The sequence below is a fragment of the Etheostoma spectabile genome, unplaced genomic scaffold (assembly GCF_008692095.1).
Source record: "Etheostoma spectabile isolate EspeVRDwgs_2016 unplaced genomic scaffold, UIUC_Espe_1.0 scaffold00018646, whole genome shotgun sequence".
Taxonomy (NCBI): domain Eukaryota; kingdom Metazoa; phylum Chordata; class Actinopteri; order Perciformes; family Percidae; genus Etheostoma; species Etheostoma spectabile.
The window spans coordinates 1-7,056 of NW_022604375.1; the positions used below are offsets into that span (position 1 = coordinate 1).

A 7,056-nucleotide genomic window follows, 5' to 3' on the forward strand; every position below is an offset into this window, starting at 1 on the left:
GACTGAATACAAAGTTTGTTTCCCCCATGGCAACTCAAAGCCTATCACTTCCAGTCAATACTACTGTCAAATTTGGAGCTCCTTCAGATTACATTACAACCAGGTTACTCCTCAACATGCCCCACCAACATAGCTTACTTTAAACTAGATGTGGAAAGTTGAAAGTTGATGTTTTTCACCTATGCTGTGGCTTAAAACAGGTTCCACCGAGATTTGAACTCAGATCGCTGATTCAGAGTCCAGAGTGCTAACCATTACACCATGGAACCTTCGAGAGTTTGCTAGGCAGTTTCTTTCATTATATCAACATGTGTGATATTAAAGGCACACACAATCACAACAATTAAAATATCACGCCCCATATATTCTCGGTTTTGAGTCCTCGCCCCTACTATTTACGACATGGCCAGACGTAATCCGCTAAGAAGCAGCATTTTTTCACAGGTGGAGATTGAACCCTGACATCTCAGTTTAATTTGCAGTAAAGTATACACCTACTGTAAAGTGTACCCATATTTAAATAAACACACGGTACAAAGTTTATGCAGTGTTTTTTAATTTTACGTGTTTTTTTCGTGAGTCAGTGTAAATATAGTGCAAATCAGTATTACACTATTTTCCAGGTTTTTGTGGCCGAGTGGTTAAGGCGATGGACTAAATCCATTGGGTCTCCCCTCGCAGGTTCGAATCCTGCCAACAACGAGAGGGGCTCTTTATTGTGGTCACACATCTCATTATGACAAACGGCAGATGTGCCTCCTGGACAATACTATAATATCAAATAGTTACTGAAGGCCACTGAGCATTTATTTTCATTCTCAATGCCCAGATGTGTTGCAGTTGATATGGCTTTGGTTTCCCAGCCAGTAACTTTCTTTTGAGTGACGTTACTTGCTTTATTTTCGGAAGTACCAGAAAGGTTACTCTCCCAACCCGTTTGATAAACATTAGATCTCTGTTATATCGCACAAATAAGGGAAATAACAATCAATTACTGCCTCCATGAGGATCCACAGACATAGACATTTCCACCACCCGCAATACCTGTTCCTCAGCTTCTAGACGCCGCTGCTCACCTCGGCATCTGCGTTTGTGACAGTTTCTCACAGTTAGCAAAGCTCACATAAAGCAAATGCTTGTGGCTTAAAGATCGAGCTCCCTGGAGTGAGCCAACTCTGGATTTATCCTTCTGCAGAAGACCATAGAGGCAGCTTCTCCAATTTCTGAGTAACAGGAAAATAGCCTGATAAGCATACATGTGCAGCTCAACTCAAAAAGCCATAAATTAAATGCTCTGTGGCTTAAAGATCAAGCTGGCGCTCATAAAACATCAGCCAGGCGCAGTCTCTGTGGCGCAATAGATCAGCGCAGTCGGCTGTTAAGTGAAAGGATGGTGGTTCAAGTCCACCCAAAGACGATTGTTGCTTGAATAAACTGGAGTAATCCAACTCTAGGATCTATGAGCGCAAAGATAACCCAAGCGGCCTATATCAGAAGGTACAGTTCTGCAAACCATGTACATATTAATCTTTGCAGTCATTGGTATGCAGGTCACTTTATGTAATACAAGCAAATACATAAGGCCCCACCCAACAGTTTAGTGATAGGTGGCGTGCAACTGTATGTCAATGATCAAGCTGGTTGCTGTGACCAAGAAACCACCAGCAAAATGACTGAGCATCATCAGTTCCAGAATTTTCTTGGATGCCAAATATTTGAATTCAAAGTCAGAATCCAATTGACATGTAAGAAAAATGCAATGCACGTCCAGCTTCTACATTTCCACATGAGTCAGCTTCCCCAATTTCTAAGTAACAGGAAAATAGCCTGATAAGCATAATGTGCAGCTCAACCTCAAAAAGCCATAAAGCAAATGTTTATGGCTTAAAGATCGAACTCCCATTCATAAACACATCAAGGTTGCGCAGTCTCTGTGGCGCAATAGGTCAGCGCAGTCGGCTGTTAACCGAAAGGATGGTGGTTCAAGTCCACCCAGGGACGTTTGTTGCTTAAATATCCGGAGTGAGCCAACTCGGGATTTATCATTTTGCAGAAGACCATAGAGCAGCCCAAAGATAACCCAAGTGGCCTTACCTCTATTAGAAGGTACAGTTCTGCAAACCATGTACATATTAATCTTTACGGTCATCAGAGATGTGAAGTAACAAAACACAAATACTTCATTACTGTACTCCAGTTGAATTTTCTGGTATTTTTACTTTACTATTTATTTTTTGGGCGACTTTTTACTTCTACTCGAATATCGGTACTTTCTACTCCCTACATTTTACAAAATTGGCTTGTTACTTTAGTTTTGTACTAAAGGTCGTCTATCAGGTGTAATTGTGAGTCCATGTCGGAGAATAGCGCGGACATGCACCTCACACCATGAGCAGGCGCGCACGGCACACGGAGACAAAAGTGAGAGTAAAGAAAAAGAGACTAGCTGTCTGGAGGATAATCAGCTGAGATCATGTGCGTCTTTGAGAACTGTAAGTCATATAACTGATGTTGTCAGTTCATGTAAGCCTGTTGTTGTGTTGGTCTGTAGTTCTGGTACATTAAAAGTTAGCTTGTTTACGTTCTTCTACTGTTACCTAGGTTACACCTGGCTGTTGATTCGATATAATGGCGATTGTTAAATGTCCTTGCTCATTAAGATAATGTAATTAATAGTGGGTTCATTGTTATTATTTACTAGCATATGATTCCTTGTTATTTATTTATTTTATTACCACACACACAGCCATAGCAGAGCTACCCCCCCCCCCCCCCATGTTTATCCTGATGCTTGATTGTAATAAAGCATCAACAGAGAGAAGTTGTATCCGTCTGTGTTTTAACAGACACACCTGGGACCAATTGGAAACCAGAATCAGCTTTAATCCAGTCCTAATCTAGTCCTCAATAAATTTTAATAATTTCACTGGAGTTAGTTATTATTTTTGCATCATCAATACCAAATGAATCTAATTGAATGGCAATATTCACGGAATTCTCACAAAATCACACTGAATTCATATCTTGATACTTGCGTGAGAATCTTATTAACCTGGAGTCCCAGTCTCTGTCACAATAAATGCTGACTACCTGAAATAAAACAAGGCCACATGCTGATTATTGGGGACTTGATTTGATGGATTTATTCTTCCTGTTGTGTCTCTATTTAAACTCCTAATTTAAAGGTAAAGTCAGCATCCACTAAAGGTTGTTTGTTGCTGCTGACAGACTCAGATTTTATTCTAAGTGTGTGACAACATTATGGGATGGATCCCTACAGAGATAGACCTTTTAGTTAAAGAGGAACATCCTTTTAGTTTAGATCCTTTAGTTTCCAACCAGACCAGAGTGGTGATTGTAGGAACAGTGGAAAGATGAACCAAGACGGCTTTTCATATATATATTTTCTTTTTCTATTGACTATAGTTGTGTTTGTTATTAACAGAAATCAACCTGTCAACATTTCTATTCGTCATAAAGTTACAACGTTAAGTTTTTTACCGCCACTTCAAATGGAGCTGAACCGGAGGAGGATTCCTCCCTAACGGCGCTCTGCTCTGCTCCGTGCCCCCGCTGTCCGGTAATAGTTAAAGCAGATAAAAACCTAAAGAACACTCAAAAGCTTCAAGATAAAACTTACTTAAGAAGCTTCTTCATGTTCAAGAGAAGGCCTGTTTCCAGCCAGACTATGAATTGATTCATGAAATCCCTGTTATTAATATGTGGTCTGTCCCATATGGTCTAGCGGTTAGGATACCTGGTTTTCACCCAGGTGTCCCGGGTTCAACTCCCAGTATGGGAATTGGTATTTAGCCGGTGAAGGTCTGAAGAAAGATCTGTACGATCTCTGACATTGGCCTGTATTGACTCAGAGCTGTAGTTAGGTAATCTAAGTTATATGTGTTTTCATGATTGTACTTTTGTTTTTGAATGGTACATAACAACTGTGCTCGAATTTCTAATCAAAAAACCTGACCTTTCCCATTTTGACAAACTGTTTTGATCCCTTGAGGTATTCAGTGAAGTCTTTGGTCTTGGACAGTTACCTTGCAATCTAAAACTGTATATCCTATTGTCTCTGGAACAATAGTTGGCAGTTGGAGGAGTAATGGCTCTTTACAGTGAATATGCAAAAGAAGAAGTTCACAAATTCAGCCCAGGTAAATGCTCAGCCCATATTCACACAGACCTAAACCTACTTATTAGTTACAATATTCTAAAATCAACAATGCCAGAGAAAAATGACAAAGAGTGATAACATTTTTCAGTATGTAAGTATTGGCTTTTCCCTTGCAAACGTTTTGTTCCAATAACATTGACAAGCATACCGTTAGTTACGTCCTTGTGTTTGTCACGATTTGGGGAAGTGGTATTTGCAGGTAGTGTGGCCGAGCGGTCTAAGGCGCTGGATTAAGGCTCCAGTCTCTCTGGAGGCGTGGGTTCAAATCCCACCACTGCCAACTCCTGAAATATTACATACATTGGTACACTCCTTGCTGAGGATTGGCTAGACTTGACTTTCCAGCACCTTGGAGTAGAGTTTACCAAGGAGCCTGAGCATAGTGATACTCCTGTAATGGGCAGGTGCAATTCTTCTTGAAGAGGGGAGCAACACCCTGGTCTGCCACTCCTTAGGCACTGCCACAGATCTCCACGCAATGTTAAAGAGGTATGTCAACCAAGACAGCCTCTCCTTACAATATTTCTCAACGAATTTAATCAATCCCTGGGGCTTTGCCACTGTGGAGTTCTTTAAACAGTAAAACCAAGGATATTTTTACTATTGTAAAACTAAGTTACAGTAAGGGTATTATACTGTAAAAAAATGTACAGTTATGATACTGTAATCAGGAAGTTACACCACGTTGCCAGTAAGTTAACGCAAATTTACAAAAAAAGTCTAACAGAGTTCAGACAAACATCATTGACTTTCTTTCTTGTAAAAAACACAACTCCCTCTCTCTTTACAATATAGTCTGTACATGTCCCTTGCTTCCAAATTCCCATTTTTCATGGGCTGAATCTCAACTAGCACTGACTCTGCAGAGAGAGCCAATCAGAGCTGATCAGCAACAGCTGTGCTACCTGCATGATGGGTTTTTACCTGGCATGTAGCACAGGAACCAGTTTCTCTTGGTGACTGGAGTGATGGCAGCTGTTTGGGTCTTTGTTGTTTGTGTGCTGACTGTTTGGATTAACAAAGGTTGTTACATTTCTTCTGTTTCAAGCTTGTATTCAAATATGTAGTGGAGTATAACAAATGTAAAGAGTAGGGTAAATTACACAATTACTGAAGTGAAATTTAGCTGGAACAAGTTCATGATATGTGCCGTCAAATAGCAGAAACATTTGATTAACAGCAGTTGCATTGTCCTTAGGCTTGAGTTTGCCAGTTGGCGGCACAAATGAAAGACATGATGATGAGCTGCAGAGGAGAATGATTAGAGGTAAGAACGTTAGTGACAGACTCTTTCAAGAGCTACTTACGGACACTAACTGAATTTATTTTCTGCCACAGATGTGTCTCCCAATGATCTCTCCATGAAGAGGGCCTTCGCACTTCTCCAGTCAATGGAGTCCAAGTTGATCCAAGCTGCTAAAGAAGGTGAGCAGGTTCTGTGAAACCATAATGGGAAAATGCCGCAACTGTTTTTACAGCTGAGGTTCTTTGTGGCACAATGTAGTAAATAAGGTTAAGTTGTCTGGCTTTTGGAATGGGGATTCCAACCCATGTTTAAACTATTTTGACCATACAATGTGGGTATAAAGCTGGCTTAATTAATCAGACATTCATGTGTTTATTGAATACAACAATTGGTGCTTACTCAACTTCGGCCTATAGCCACATCACTCACACCGTATTGTCTAATATTGCAAGTGTCCAACAGTTACATGAAAAATAAATTAAGATTAAACTCTTTTTATATTGTGTGGCTATTTGCTCTCAAAAGCAACAGAATAGCTAAGGTAGCTTTGTATAGATCGTGGAATTTCCCAAACCAAGTGAATGCAGCACATGAACACAACTGCTGTGCTAGCTTAATCTCAATTCAGATTCTGTAATGTTGTAAGCAAACTTAACTGGCCTAATTACCAATGAAGTCTTTTGGGGCTATAAAGTCTTAAAAGGGAAGTCTTAATACTTGCTTTGCTTTTTAATAAAAAACGAAGAAGCCTTAATGGTAAATTCTTTACAGTATTATTGTAAAGGGTAGTTGGGACTTAACGATTTCTTCATATTTTTCAGCACAACTGGAAACCAATGAAGTGGAAGCTGAGGCAGCTATTCAAAAACTTGCAGATGTTCAATTGCCCCTGAACGGACCCAAACGGCTCGAAACCAACCAGACGCTGGGCGACCAGGCTGCCAACCAGACGCTGGGCGACCAGGCTGCCAACCAGACGCTGGGCGACCAGGCTGCCAACCAGACGCTGGGCGACCAGGCTGCCAACCAGACGCTGGGCGACCAGGCTGCCAACCAGACGCTGGGCGACCAGGCTGCCAACCAGACGCTGGGCGACCAGGCTGCCAACCAGACGCTGGGCGACCAGGCTGCCAACCAGACGCTGGGCGACCAGGCTGCCAACCAGACGCTGGGCGACCAGGCTGCCAACCAGACGCTGGGCGACCAGGCTGCCAACCAGACGCTGGGCGACCAGGCTGCCAACCAGACGCTGGGCGACCAGGCTGCCAACCAGACGCTGGGCGACCAGGCTGCCAACCAGACGCTGGGCGACCAGGCTGCCAACCAGACGCTGGGCGACCAGGCTGCCAACCAGACGCTGGGCGACCAGGCTGCCAACCAGACGCTGGGCGACCAGGCTGCCAACCAGACGCTGGGCGACCAGGCTGCCAACCAGACGCTGGGCGACCAGGCTGCCAACCAGACGCTGGGCGACCAGGCTGCCAACCAGACGCTGGGCGACCAGGCTGCCAACCAGACGCTGGGCGACCAGGCTGCCAACCAGACGCTGGGCGACCAGGCTGCCAACCAGACGCTGGGCGACCAGGCTGCCAACCAGACGCTGGGCGACCAGGCTGCCAACCAGACGCTG

The 7,056-nt window shown here is 43.2% G+C and overlaps 4 non-coding genes across 4 annotated transcripts; all 4 read left to right on the forward strand.

The window, feature by feature from the left end:
- Positions 1–623: 623 nt before the first annotated feature.
- Positions 624–702, forward strand: trnal-uaa (transfer RNA leucine (anticodon UAA)). The gene has a single exon. It is a non-coding gene; the product is annotated as a tRNA-Leu (tRNA).
- Positions 703–1,927: 1,225 nt separating this feature from the next.
- trnan-guu (transfer RNA asparagine (anticodon GUU)) lies at positions 1,928–2,001 on the forward strand. The gene has a single exon. It is a non-coding gene; the product is annotated as a tRNA-Asn (tRNA).
- Positions 2,002–3,730: 1,729 nt separating this feature from the next.
- On the forward strand, positions 3,731–3,802 carry trnae-uuc (transfer RNA glutamic acid (anticodon UUC)). The gene has a single exon. It is a non-coding gene; the product is annotated as a tRNA-Glu (tRNA).
- Positions 3,803–4,378: 576 nt separating this feature from the next.
- On the forward strand, positions 4,379–4,460 carry trnal-aag (transfer RNA leucine (anticodon AAG)). The gene has a single exon. It is a non-coding gene; the product is annotated as a tRNA-Leu (tRNA).
- The last annotated feature ends 2,596 nt before the right edge of the window (positions 4,461–7,056 follow it).